The sequence below is a fragment of the Ranitomeya imitator genome, chromosome 2 (assembly GCF_032444005.1).
Source record: "Ranitomeya imitator isolate aRanImi1 chromosome 2, aRanImi1.pri, whole genome shotgun sequence".
Classification (NCBI taxonomy): Eukaryota; Metazoa; Chordata; class Amphibia; order Anura; family Dendrobatidae; genus Ranitomeya; species Ranitomeya imitator.
In genome coordinates, this window is record NC_091283.1 from 291515851 (window position 1) to 291528466 (window position 12616).

Genomic DNA, 12616 nt, shown 5'->3' on the forward strand with positions numbered 1-12616 from the left:
TCACCATCAAGGCGTCGAATAACACTGTCGCGTATGTTATCTGTAGTACCGGATCTTAGTTTGTCTAGCTCCTGTTTGGGGACTAGATACATTTTCGCTGCATGCTCCATTATCTTCCGGCGATCAGGCTTGTTATTATTGGAATTGCAAAAGCTAAAAGAGGACCGATAAACCCGCCGGCCTGTTTTAGTAGTCGCTTCTTTTTCTTTATGGGCTGAGATCTGTCGCTCAGGGTTCTTATAGCTTTACGCCACTTCTTTAATATACCTTTTTGGCGCTCTTTCAGCGGAATCCTGCCTTTTAAGATATTTAAAGCAATCTCGCCTATGGCTGTAATTAAATCATTGCTTGCATCGCGCAAAATAGACTTTCTGACAGCGGGGGTTGCTTTCACTAGGGTTTTTAAGAGAGCCCAGTTACGCCGGAGCCTCTCAGACATCTTTACATCACAACGCTCACAGCGTAGAATGTCTGATACCGGGTAAAATTCACTTTTTAGAAGTGTTTTTCTTCTGAACATAGATAGAGGGCAACGCGGGTGGAAACAACCCAGTCCTTAAACGCAGATCCTCAGGCGTATTAGCTCGTAAATCTACAAGCAAATACCCGTAAGGCTCCCGCGTGGCATCCTCAAAAGCTTCTAGGAAAAAACGTGTTTTTCCGGGATACATCTGACGAGCTAGAGTTAAAATTTGTAATTTATCTCGGGGGTTATTAAAAAGCACCATGTACTTTGTGTTTAAATTTATCATACGGCTTTTCTTGCCCTGACAAAATATGTTTTGCACCAGGTAGAAAATGCTGAGATTTCTGTGGTGCACATACTTGGTAAAGGCTTTTTCTATCTCACAATTCTCACTAGCACTCTCCATGAGATCATCAACAACCGCCAAATTTACCTTCTCCGGGGAAAATAATTTGTCATCTACGAATGTATTCGGCAGACCCTCCACAAATCTGGCGTGGGGAAAAGAGAGAGAGATTTCATCATATAGTTTTTGCCAACACGAATAAAACTATACAATATTATCAGGTTTCTGAGAAAAATTAGCTTCAGTATTATATAGCAACTGTTTTACAAAATAGCTCTTTCCAGAATTAGACGGGCCTGCTAGAATGCATGAGAATGGGTGCTGCAGATGCGTATCCATCACAATACTCGACTAATATCCAAAAGGTAATGTTGTGAAATCGTCTAATAGTCGCCGCTTTGTATAAACGCACTTTTGTGTTTTGCGTAATGGCCTTGTTTCAATATCCCAGTACTTTTTATTTCTCACAATGGACGCCTGCTGTACGACAATACGTTTCTGAGTTTCTGCGGCAGAATTACGCGGGTAGTCCAGAACTAGATCTTTCAGACTGTTGAAATTAATAGATTGAGAGTTACCAACATTTAGTGTTATGCCCTTAACTTTTAAGACAGTTTTACCGGTGTTGAGTTTGTAGCCGTAAGTTTTGGGTCCAGCGGATACAAATTCTGTGATGTGTGTACCATCGGGTATTTCACTGGTCAGCTCCCCCAGGTAATCGCCTAAAAGCGGTTGCCACTCACCATCTGTCTGTACAAAAATAACTGAATCTGTGTCGTGATAAAGGCACCTCTCCTGCAGTCGGTCCAGCAGCGAATAGAGCTCTAACCGAGCATACGCTGTTGTAAAACACGCTATAAAAATGTTTGTGTTTTTGTTCAGTGTGTGGTGGCCTTTTGCATATTTCCAGTTAATGGTTGCGGTGTCATCATCAAGGAAATGTAACATCGAAATGTCATAGTAAGGCAGGAACAAATACTTAAAAAGCTCATCTGGATCCCGAACAATGCTGGTACATGATAGATTAGATCTCTGAGCAAACTTTCCCCATAAAGAATTTAAGAAAAGCTTGGAGATCTGTCGCTTAGCAGGATTGACAGCTATATTTTCAGGCCGTAATTGGACACCTTCTTTTTCAAGAAAAGAGTCAATGTACTGCCGTTTCTTGGCGTCATCAGTGCACCAGCTAGGATAACCAGAGGCTTCCTGCTTATCCCTAAGATGTAATTTAATGTAAGGCGCAAACAGATCATCAGTGGTTTTAGGAAAATGCCATATTTCATAGATGTGGGCGATCCGATACCCTTTTTCTATAGCCATCTCGAGCTCTATAGTGCACCAGGTGCCTGTCAGCGCCCGTTCTTCATCACTGTGGTCACAAATATCTGTCTGGGAATTTGCAGCACATGTGTAGCAAAGGGGAAACATTAATTTTTTGTTGAGTTTTACCGGTAGAACTGGAAAAAATAAATCTCTCGGCGGGTAGACCTTGACTCTAGCAATGCCAAAGTATTTTTTAATGAATCCAAAATTGTCATAGATGATGTCTGGATGGCCTACAGGGTATGTTTTAGTTTTGTTTACAAAGGGGTACAGACGGGTGAAGTCGTAGTAGTGTAAAGTCTCCCCTGCTTCCAGATGGTGATAGAGCTTAATGGCGTTAGTTCGCCCGCCATAAAGCGCATCACGGGGGTCTAAAGGAACGGGAAATTCCATCTGGCGGAGAAATGCTTGAAGATTAGAATCATTTTCAACCATTTCATTCCACTCATGCTCCCACATCAGTCTTACTGTGTACCCGCAGCACTGTAAGTAACGCTTTTTAGCTAAAAAGGTGTAATATAACTGGCCGTAGGACGTACTTGTGACCTTATTTGTGTCATTTTCATTATAGCACACGGGGCATCCGTGGTAAAAACACCCCTGAAATTCAAAGGCTATGTGCTGGCCGCTAACATAGGCATAACCATCTAGAAAATACTTCCCGACCTGTTTTTCACTTCCTCTCAAAGCGTGCTGTATGTCGATGTTCTCGGAGTGGGCTACATACATGAGCCACTGTATAGCGGGTGTCGAGTAGTGCTTTTTTGCCTTGTGATAATTATCACCAGGTAAAATGGCGATTGTCTTTTTTGGTAGAAATTTAAACCGGTACATTGTCATACACACCGAGGCCAGGGTGATGAGCTGAAAAGGATCAACACATCTGCTCACTACAATCCTTTGCTTTTGACGCTTACAGTATTTTTTAACATTTTTCTGCGTCATCTGCATAATACGCTCTCTATAGATCTCGCAGGCGTGTCTCAAAATTTCAACATCTTGTTTGCAATAAGATTTTAGCTCGGCCTTGAAGTCAAAAGTTGTATTTACCTGTGTCTCATACCACTCCAGGAACTCTACCTTCTCACCAGGTGACATGTACTCCACCCCATAATATTTTACATCAGGTATGGGACCTACATAGTTTTGGTTTTCTCTGGTATTGAAAAAGTGTGGAAAATGTTCTTTGCCGCCTGAAAAGCCCATGGCCTGTGGTAATTTACTGAGTTTCATGGGGATAAAATTTAGAGAGTCTATGAACCTTATAGACAAATCGGGTAGCGACACACACAAGAGACGGCCACCTTGGGTTATCAACTGTACTTGTAGTTTTTCAGAAATCAGCTCCTTAACAATAAAGTATGCGTCGTATCTTCCACCATTGTGGGCAATAAATGTATGATCTGAAAATTTGCCGCTTGTAAAGAACTGTACAAAGTCATGTGTACAGGTATCACCCTCAAATTCCCAGGAGGGGTGGCCATATAGCGTTGTAGCATAAATGTAATTCAGGACGTGCGTGCCTGTCTCCTGCATACATTCAAAATCATAAAAGATATAACAATCTGACTCATCCTGTGCTACATACTTCCGCATGTAACAAAGATGGGCATCGAATTTATTTATATGTCTGCGACATACAGGACAGCGCAAACCATTACATTTATGCTCTGTTTCACTATTTCTGGGGACAAAACGGTTGCATTTATCACAAAATGTTTTAAGTCTGCAGAATGCCGGGTCGCCTAAACCCAATTGTTTGTGATAATCTAAGCACTCGCTCGAGCGGCAATAAACTCTGCAAACAGGACATCTGGGCTGCTGGTCGGGACTGCTTTCTTCACAATTCTCTCTCTGACAGGCTTTACAAAAATACTGACAGGAGTGGTTGTTTTTGTGGTGAAACACTGAATTGCAGAGCTCACAAAAGTGCTTAGCGCCAATAAAACCCTTCATATTTTTGATCCCGTAGTAGTGATTATCATGGAACAATATGAATACTGTTTTGTCATTAGGTGTATTACCGCTCTGAAAGTAACGCCAATCGCCCTGACTATAGTACAGTACTTTAATGGTGACCCCCAAATATTTTTCAAATGCAGGGATGTCGCTAAAACTCACTAATTGATCATCAGGGATGCCCAGTGCTGTGTGTATGTTTTTAGAGCGGCTCAGTAAAACACCATCAGTGACATCCGTGTCGTCCAACAGGGCGCACACACTAGCAGCCAAACACAGATTTGTCGTGTAATTGTTAAAATCATACAGCCATTGTCTCTTTTGTTTAATGATCTGACTGCTCGCTATAGATTTCAAGCGCCTATTTTGTTTTACACCACCGCGTCGGTTTTTAATGATGGTGACGACTAGCTTTAGCGAATTGGATGCTATGCATTCATTGTTACTTTGAAGTGCGCTGGCAACAGCATTTAAAAAAGATTCAGAATTAAAATCTTCACGGGTCTGTTTTGTTGTGAAAATAGGGTCTAAAGTATCGCCGGCATCAAACCTTAACTGTACAAAGTCGCCAGGTTCAGTAATGCCTGAATGCCTTCATGAACAATATTCACGCCCTCTTCAAATGATCGTACACGCTCCAAATTTACAAATCTAAAATGATCTGTATGTATATGACCGTTGAAATTGCGGAGGGCCCTTTCATGATGATGGATGTGTTGCAAAAATACTGTATGATCGGGGCGCCGCACATTACCAGCAGCGTCAGCGTCTGAGGCTTGTGAATTTTGTGTAGATGCATGTGCGGCATCTGCAGAGCTGCCTGGGCTATGTGAGTGCTGTTCTGGCTCTTGTGACGACGGCAGGAGTGTCTGTAGAGCCACTGCTGGACACATGCCACCACGACGCCTCCTAGAGCATAGCGCCCGTCTAGCGCTGACCAACAATTTTAGAGCCCTCTTTATAACTCTAGCCCTATTATACCTGGGTAGTGTTAGTTTAGGTGGTTTATGCATGCCGTAGCCGACCATATTTAGTCATAATGGGGTCGCTGTAGTTGTTATCTCGCCATCCAGTAGCAGGCTCCGGAGTGCGTATAGTTCGGCCTTATTAGCCTGTGTTGGGCTTTGTGTTGATAATAATTTTTCAAAAGTATCACAAAAAAACATTATTTTGGGGACCCAGCGTTTGTAGCGTAAGTAGCGGGCGATGTGTTCCTAAAACACAAGCATTTCAGCGGGGCCCCAGCTGCGGGATTCATGCGGCTGATCTATAGCTGGCGCATGAATCCATGGCTTTTTACACACCTTAAGCTCTTTACACACCTTAACATCCGCTGGCCGCGACCTCTTTGCCCGTTTCTTAACATTAATAGAGTTAGATACACAGACATGAGATATGTCACCCAAATTAGAGGTTCCTGAGGGTCCGGCCCCAGAGGCATTAGCAGGTCCAGTTACACATGGCGCTGACGGTTGCATAGTGTGGGGCATACGTATAATGAGCGGTTCTACGGATGCTTGCTTACCATCAGCGAGCTGAGCAATCTCGCGATCAAGCTCTTCACGAGTCATCGTGGCTGCGGCACCCACGGCGCAGGATGTGGTTGGTGGCTCTGTAACATATTTTGTTTTTCGCTTATGTTTTCGGGGTGCCTCGACCACTTCTGGATATAGTAGCGCGGGGTCATTCACACGGATGGTCGATGGCTGTCCGGTGCTTGAATGGAGTATTTCACGATGGTCCGATGGTACAGGGTTTCCTGCGTCCTGCACCACGCAGATCGGTGATAGCGGATATGTTCTAACAGCTCCATTAGCCGTCTGTATTGCCGGCCACGCTGGTGCTGCAGCATTCTCGGAGAGCTGTAGCGGTTGTAGTGGTGCTGGTGGCGTTTTTCTCATGACTTTGCGCTTAGCTGTAGGAAAGATTATACATGTGTCAGATATGTGTGAGACCGCTGCAGGTCGCTGCGCTTAGCTGCAGGAAAGATTATACATGTGTCAGAAATGTGTGAGACCGCCGCAGGTCGCTGCGCTTAGCTGCAGGAAAGATTAAACATGTGTCAGATATGTGTGGGCCCTGGATCTCAATGGTGAAGCACGTGCATCATTGATTGTACAGAGACTGTGCATGTATACCAAAATATACACTTACGGGCTAGCGATGTGTGGTGAATGATTGCCGTGGCGTCTTCTGTAGCGTCTGTGAGGCTCTCCATTAGCTGCGGTATATTCTCTTTTGTGAAAATTCTTCTAGGCTTCAGTTTACAAGCTATAAATAAAGATATAGGCCTTAGTAGAGGCGTGGTGGATTTTCTCAGAGCTGTTGTGCAAAAACACGTTTTCATATGATTCTTACCTTTTCCTTTCTTGCCCTCCGGTCCGAGCTGTTTTTTAGGGGCTCTAGAAACAGGGCTGTTTCGCGGTGTGGGGGTCTGGTACATCAGTTCCTCAACAGGCATCTGATTGTGTTCCGAGGTGGTTGGTTCTGGAAACATGTCGACATCTGTAAAGAATTAATATATATATATTTACACGTCTAAATACTTAAAAGCTATATACACACACACACATACACGCAGACACACAACGCACCTATGATGTCCTGAGCCAAATGCCACACAGCAGCATCACCTGCATTAGTGTTACTATACTCAGCTCCAGGTGTATCACACTCCAGAGTAGGCACGCTGAAGCTGTTTAAAAACTCATCGGGAATGTTCCTGATAAAGTCATCTACATCATCGTCGGCGTTCCCGATAAATTCATCTACATTATCGGGGATGCCCCTGATAAATTCATCTTAAACAAGAAAGAATAAAACAATGTAAAGATAATATATAAAACAGTCCTTACTTAGAATGGGGCACTAAGAGATACATTTATATAAATCTTGAAACATACCGAATACCGAATCCGCAACTTGACTGGAAAAAGCCGAAAAATTTTGGGATTCCATCTAAAATAAATTATCTGTGTAAATTTTTTGTGCAATCTATATTAATCACAAACTACCACTCGTCAAACTCATTTATATACTCCAACAAATAAAACGGCGCCCCGTGTATAAATATATTTATACTAAGCAAATCATGGGTAATACGGATAAGTCTTTCTATATTAATTATGTACCACAAATATGGTTTATGCAGTAAAACTATATTATACAACCCAACTAAATATACCGCTACTGTATAAATATGACTATAAATATGTCTATGTTAAACAAAACACAGGTAGTAAGTAAGCGCTGCATACGCTAGTTAGGGCGTATTAACAGTTATTAACTACTGTATTACATAAATTATGTTATAATAGTTGCCCGCGGATAAGTCTTTCTATATTAATTATGTACCACAAATATGTTTATGCAGTAAAACTATATTATACAACGCTACTAAATATGCAGCTAGCCTCCAGTATAACACTAACTTATTAAACAAATAACATCCTTAATTATGGTTTTAGAGATGCATAGTTAAATATAATTAAGCATTTGTGAATAATAAGACAACTGTCTTATATACTTACATTTAGAATAGCTCTGCTTTTTAGTCTAGTCTGACTTCTGGTGGATGTCTGCTGTACTTAGTGGTACAGTCAGCTGTATTTATCCTGAGTGTCAGAAAACAGCTCACCTGTTAACACCCAGAAACACACCCAGTTACGCCCCATCACACGCCTTCTGTTAACACCCAGAACACAACCATACATGCAATTAATGCATGCATTAACTCACGCATGATATAGCCGGATTAAAACAGGAATTTTTATACAGCTGAATTTCTGAAAGAAGCAGGCTGTTGATTAACGAGCCACAATCATTTTAATCAATCATGACGTCTAAATCGTATGATGCCATATTAGAAAAACAATATTTTACAAGCAAGGCACCCGGATCATTCTCGGGCATTGACAAATTATTTAGAGCTGCAAGAGCGCGCGGAATAAAGAAATCTGATGTGATTGCTTGGTTGAATAAGCAAGACACCTACACGCTACACAAGCCTGCTAGAAAACGCTTTTGACAAATAAAATTTACGTCTCGGCCATTGATGCGCAGTGGCAGGCGGATCTCGTAAGTTTAATTGACTATTCAAGGGAAAATGATAATGTCAAATACATCCTGACGGTGATTGATGTTCTATCGAGATACGCATGGTGCGTGGCCTTGACAAACAAGACAGGCGCTAGTGTCGCCAGATCGTTCGAATTAATATTTCAAAATGATAAGCGCATACCGAAGAAACTGCAGACGGATCGCGGCAAAGAATTTATAAATTCATCACTTAAGCAACTATGTAATACGCACAATATTCATCACTTTTTTACAAACAATGAAGTAAAAGCCGCTATGGTCGAGCGTTTTAATCGCACATTAAAAACCCGTATGTGGCGCTATCTTACGCATCATAATACCTTTAGGTATATTGATATTTTACCGGATTTGCTGCATAGCTACAACCATACGTACCACTCAACGATCCGCTGTAGTCCCGCGTCTGTGTCAGAGAGAAACGTGATGCAAATCTGGCGCAATATTTACAGTTCTACTATCTAATATATAATTGCCTAGAATACTACTTCCTGCAATTTGTGCCAACTTCCGTGGCTTTGTCCGGAGCTAATGTCCAGAGCTAATGTCCGGAGCTAATGTCCGGAGATTAATTGCCTAGAATACTACTTCCTGCAATTTGTGCCAACTTCCGTGGCTTTGTCCGGAGCTAATGTCCGGAGCTAATGTCCGGAGCTAATGTGCGGAGATAATGTCCGGAGCTAATGTCCGGAGCTAATGTCCGGAGCTAATGTCCGGAGATAAGTGACGTCAACAGTGTCCAGTGTCTGATTGGTTGCCGCCTGCTGCGAGCGACCAATCAGAAACGTGCCGTACTGTGACACACTCCGCCCGCCATTTTGGTGCGATTTTTGAATTTTTACCTCACAGCAAGTTTCTACTGCGTGGAGGCGGGCCCAGTGACGTTGCTCTTCAAGCTCCTGCCGAATTTCGTCAAAAAAATGATAATACCATTTACCAAAACTATATATATTTAGTTGTGAAGTGGTTCAGTGACATTTTCACACCAATTTTGAACTTTTGTTTGGTGTTTTCTCCATATACTGCCTATTATTCACTGACTGTTATACTGAGAGACTGCCGTTTATTAACCTCTTCTTTGCCACATTGGGTATATTGCTCTATTATTTGCCACATAAGGACATTGTCCATTATTGCCCAGCAATTTCTCTGCAATATAAACTGCCTATTTATTAATATCTGCATTCCTGCAAAGAACTATTGCCTATTATTAACTGGCTATTTTCCTACTACCTGACACTGCCTCTTATTAACCTGTTGTTTGCCACCACCACGCTTAAAGCTGTTTAGCTTAGCCAACATGAGCTCTAATAGTAAGGATACTAATGACACAGAGCCCAAAGCTGCTGATGGCGCACGTAAGATTAGGTCTGATAGAAAGTATACTAATAATGCAGAGCAAAAAGACGCCGATGCCGCACGTAAGCGCAAACAGCGTGCTAACAAGAGTACAGAGGATAGATGCAAGCGCATGGACACTGTTAAGTATACTAATGATACAGAGTCCAAAGCTTATGATGGCGCACGTAAGATCAGGTCTGATATAAAGTATGGTAATGATGCAGAGCGAAAAGCCGCCGATGCCGGACGTAAGCGCAAACAGCGTGTTAACAAGAGTACAGAGGATAGATGCAAGTGCCTGGATACTGTTAAGTATACTAATGACACAGAGCCCAAAGCTGCTGATGGCGCACGTAAGATCAGGTTTGATATAAAGTATGGTAATGATGCAGAGCGAAAAGCCGTCGATGCCGCACGTAAGCGCAAACAGCGTGTTAACAAGAGTACAGAGGATAGATGCAAGCGCCTGGATACTGTTAAGTATACTAATGACACAGAGTCCAAAGCTGCTGATGGCGCACGTAAGATCAGGTCTGATATAAAGTATGGTAATGATGCAGAGCGAAAAGCCGCCGATGCCGCACGTAAGTGCAAACAGCGTGCTAACAAGAGTACAGAGGAGAGATGCAAGCGCCTGGACACTGTTAAGTATACTAATGACACAGAGCCCAAAGCTGCTGATGGCGCACGTAACATCAGGTCTGATAATAAGTATACCAGTGACGCTGAGCGAAAAGCCGCCGATGCCGCACGTAAGCACAAACAGCGTGCTAACGAGACTACAGAGGACAGACATAAGCGCCTGGACACTGTTAATGCTGCTTGCAATAAACGCATTACTAATGAGTCTTTTGAGGACAAAACTAATCGATTAAGTAATAAAGCTGCTGCTGCACGCTCTCAACGTTGCAAACATAATATTTCCACGTCCTCAGTCATAGATTCTGCCCACAATACAGCTTCTTTGTCTCCATTCATAGAATGTGTGCAGCTTGAAGCTCCTTTAACCGTTGGTAAATCTGCACGTAAGCGCAAACACTGTCCTACTTACACTCCAAATGATAAACGCCGTCGCCTGCACACTGTTAAGTCTGCTTATAAGACATGCTTCACACCTGACTCTTCTAAGGCAACAAACAAACCATTACCAAATGCAGCTGGTGCACGCCGTGAATGGCGCAAAAAAACCGCTTGCACCTCCATATTAATAAACTCTGACCACGATACACCTTCCAACTCCTCAGTGATTGAATCTGTGGACAGTGAATATCCTCTACCAGGTCCACGCTTTATATATGTTGGCTTACAGAAACATTCCAATGCTCCGTTATCACAACCTGTACCTCAACATCCTACAGGTTTTACTAATGATGACAGTACCATAGTAGAACACTCCTGTGGTCCTATGAACTATTTATGTGAACATTGTCAAGCATTACATTTTAATGCTGAGATACCAGCAGATATATATATATATATATATATATGGATTCTAGACTCCCGATTCTTTAGAATCGGGCTGCCATCTAGTTACTAATAAACCGATTAAACCGTCTTTAACGGTTGGCTCTCATGTCAGAATATCGCGCTATAAGTCGTCCTTCTGTAAGGGCTATGAGAAGACGTACAGCTAAGAGATTTTTTTAATTACCGCCGTCTCCAATAAATTTCATAAACCCCTTTATAAAATCAGTGATTTAGCCGGGGAGGCTGTAGAGGGGTCATTTTATAAGGAAGAGCTGCAAAAAATACCTATGGATGAGGATCGTGTCTACAGAGTAGAAAAGATTTTGAGAAAAAAACGTGTCAGGGGTGTGAGTCACTGCTTTGTCAAATGGCTGGGCTACCCCGAAAAATTCAATAGTTGGATCCCGGCCTCGGATTTGACAGATATATAACAATGGAAGCGGGCTCGTTTTTCGTGACATTACCCAGTAATTCGTCAATTAAAATGTACCCCGAAAACACAATATCGGAGTACAATACCAAGTTAGCGCGGGCCGTTCATCTTTCAGCAGATTATGAGGTGGCGTTAACGGAAATACAGTACCCCCATACGTGGAACACGTTTGAGGCTTTTGAAGGGAGCTTCTACGCGGCTAAACACGGCGAACCGTTAGTACAGTATCACATAAAATCAGGATTTTACTCGTCCATTCCTAAGCTAGTTGGCGCGGTCAATGCCCGAATAGAAGCGCTGTATTTATCTACGCCTGCCTACATAATACGGTATGATGAGCTACGCCGCGGGGTGATCCTGCCCGACCCATCCCCTATACAGTTTGCTGTGGGTACTAAGTTAAAATTTATTTTCGGACTGCAGACCGTCGATGACTCCCCCGTTGCTTTAATGCCGTGGAATCGCCGCTTTTACCCCGATTCAAAGGCCGGTTTTTATTCGCTTTTTGTATACACTGATATAATTCAACATCAACTTGTAGGTGACAGTTACGTTCAACTGCTACGAACCGTAGAAGTTAGCGGCGATGATAATGATATTGTCACGGTGCGCTACTCACGGCCCGATTACATACCGCTGTGCAAGCAACACTTTGACTCCATAAACATTACAGTCATGTCGGACCAGGGCACGCCGGTTAAATTCAGATACGGCAAGTGTATAGTGCGATTACATTTTAGACCTCGCCAGCATTGACACGATAAAATGCTGTCTCAAAGGGTGTATGGAGATCCTGCTGTTTATGCCCGCTACTATACTGCCCAGTCGGGGCACGGGCTAGAGGGATTCCGCGGGAGCGAGTACATGTATGGCTCTGGCCTGGCAGGGCTATTTAAAGGCTTATTTCGTCGCGCCGTGCCGCTTTTCAGAAAAGGCTTAGAATTAGTAAAACCACACGTTCGGACGGCTGCCCGGAACATCGCTGCAGATGCCGTGACATCAGCATCAACGGCCCTTATGAAAAGGATAAATACACCAACCCAGCAAGACGGCTCTGGGATAATCTATGTCGCTAAAAAAGCCCAAAAAAGAAAGCGGCGCGTTTGCCCTCCTTTACCGCCGATGCTCATGAATAAAACTACATCCAAGAGACGCCCCCGTCAGAAACGAGTAAGACGCTCTGCGG

At 43.0% G+C, this 12616-nt stretch overlaps 1 long non-coding RNA gene across 1 annotated transcript; it reads right to left on the reverse strand.

Annotated features, from left to right (window-relative positions):
• Positions 1-6799: 6799 nt before the first annotated feature.
• LOC138667393 (uncharacterized) lies at positions 6800-7653 on the reverse strand. Its single transcript, XR_011318736.1, has 3 exons — positions 7625-7653; positions 6998-7052; positions 6800-6895 (listed from the first exon to the last, which is right to left on the reverse strand). It is a non-coding gene; the product is annotated as an uncharacterized lncRNA (long non-coding RNA).
• Positions 7654-12616: the final 4963 nt, after the last annotated feature.